Source organism: Triticum aestivum, chromosome 6A, assembly GCF_018294505.1.
Source record: "Triticum aestivum cultivar Chinese Spring chromosome 6A, IWGSC CS RefSeq v2.1, whole genome shotgun sequence".
Taxonomy (NCBI): Eukaryota; Viridiplantae; Streptophyta; class Magnoliopsida; order Poales; family Poaceae; genus Triticum; species Triticum aestivum.
The window spans coordinates 266,480,634-266,482,647 of NC_057809.1; the positions used below are offsets into that span (position 1 = coordinate 266,480,634).

General features: G+C 59.5%; 1 protein-coding gene across 1 annotated transcript in view; it reads right to left on the minus strand.

The window, feature by feature from the left end:
* LOC123127413 (putative elongation factor TypA-like SVR3, chloroplastic) overlaps positions 1 to 2,014 on the minus strand; it is a 40,999-nt gene that overhangs the window by 18,729 nt on the left and 20,256 nt on the right. The window lies entirely within an intron of this gene.

Sequence of the window (2,014 nt, forward strand, 5' to 3'; positions counted from 1 at the left end):
GAACAGCGTCCCCGTCGGCCCAATGGGACGTACCCTCTTGGCACACGTCCGTGCACCACGAGGGTCGGCTCTGATACCAATTGTAACTCTCCGACCAAACCCACCGGTACCTGACCGTTGCGCCCGGGATCTAGATTGGCCCCATAGAGCAACACTAGTCTTTCATGTGCATTTGTCCTCACTTGTGCGCAACAACTTCCCAGTCAATCACCCATCCTTAAATTTCTCCAAGCTGAGCACACTTAACTTTGAGGTTCCTTTCGATATGAGTAATCTATCATTCCTATTAAGCCGGGATGTCACAGAAGGCGGATCTAGATCCACCTTCGCATCACTGCTGGAAAGCCCTGGGGATGATGAGGAAGGCTAGATCGTCTTTGTTGACGATCTGCACATAGAACCGACACTAGTTCTGTTGGCTCCTGCTCAAGCCTCGGCCTGCAGCCAACCGTCGGCAAAGGCATCGCACCCGCCTCCCTCCTCCCCGGCACTGTGATCTTTGCTTGCCCACGGTCTTCAGGGATGATGTCCTCCACACAACTGCCTACCTCCTCCCCGGCACTGCAATCTTTGCTCACCAATGGTTTTCAGGGACGATGTCCTCCGTGCCTTCACCCACCACTGACTCAACCCCACACCTTCTTTATCACCTTGACAGTTAACAACACACGGGTGAGAATTGCACAACTATGATTCTCTCGAAACAGGCTTTCCCCGCTTTATATATAAAGCAATCACCGAACCAAGTACACGGCCGAACGATACAAGATGGTGACTTAGCTCTCATACAATGTCAATCCCAAGATAATCGGGTCACGCAGAACACGACTACGCTACCAAAAGAAAGCATTGGGAAAACCGAGTACGACACTACGCAATGTCCTAAACACCTAAGCTCCATGACAACGCCCCCAGGAGGGAGAACGCCGTAGAGCGTTGCCGTTGCCGAGTCCAGAAAGGACAAAGGTCTTCACCCGGAAATCTAGCACGAAGAGGAGCGCCAGGACGACGTCTTCAGGAAGATAACGGCGCCCGCAAGCGTCGCCATCGTCGGCGACAAAGCGCGAAGCTTTCACTCGGCATCTCCCCCGTGCCACCACGAGGTCTTCAGGACAGGAGCAGCAAGTTCGGCATCCCAGGTCCGGATCGAGGCAACGCCACTGCCAAAGACAGGGAGAACGCCCAAGCCACCCACCGCTACCCTCTCGCCGCCCACACGGCCAAGAGGGAGAACCACCACCACCGACATGGTGCCCGCCGGAGAGCCAACCATGCAGGCCGCCATCCGAAGCCGCCGCTCCGGCATCCACGTCCAAGCCGCCACCATCCATCCGCATCATGGAACACCAACCTCAGAAGGAGGAAAGAGGGGTCTCCTTTCATTCCTAGCCCGGCATCAGTCACGAGATTTGGGTCAATGCCCCCACAGTAGGGGGCATCCACACCTGCGTCCCCACCCAGTCCCGGCGGACTGGGGAAACACAACCCCGTGACTACCGATGGCCGCCGCCGAGCCCGCTCGTGCGAAGCCTCACCCGTGGTCACCGGCGCCGATCTGCCCGACAGGATAACGGAGACCCGACCACCATACCCGCGAGAGGAGAACGAGCACCACACGCAAGCACATCCCGGGCCAAGCCTGACCTCTCCTACCCCAAGCTCAAGCCCCGATCCGCCTCGGGCCCTGAGCTGGCTCGCCCAGGCACGAACCCTATATCTGGACCTCCGTTGATCCAAACCCCGGAAAAGGAGGCAACCACCACCACCCCGCGCCGCCAGCACCACATGAGATGAGATGCACAGCCCACACCGCCGCCATCCACCCACCAGGAAGCACGGAAGGACCCCCACCACCTCCCTACGTCACCAGCTGGCCGCCCGGCCACAGATCCGGCCGGATCTGGCCGAAGCCCAGCCCGCCCGCACCACCACTGGCCGTCGTCCCTGCGCACGAGCAGCAGCCTGCAGCCCGCGCCAGCCCGTGCCGTCGCGCCGCCACGCCACACGCCCAACA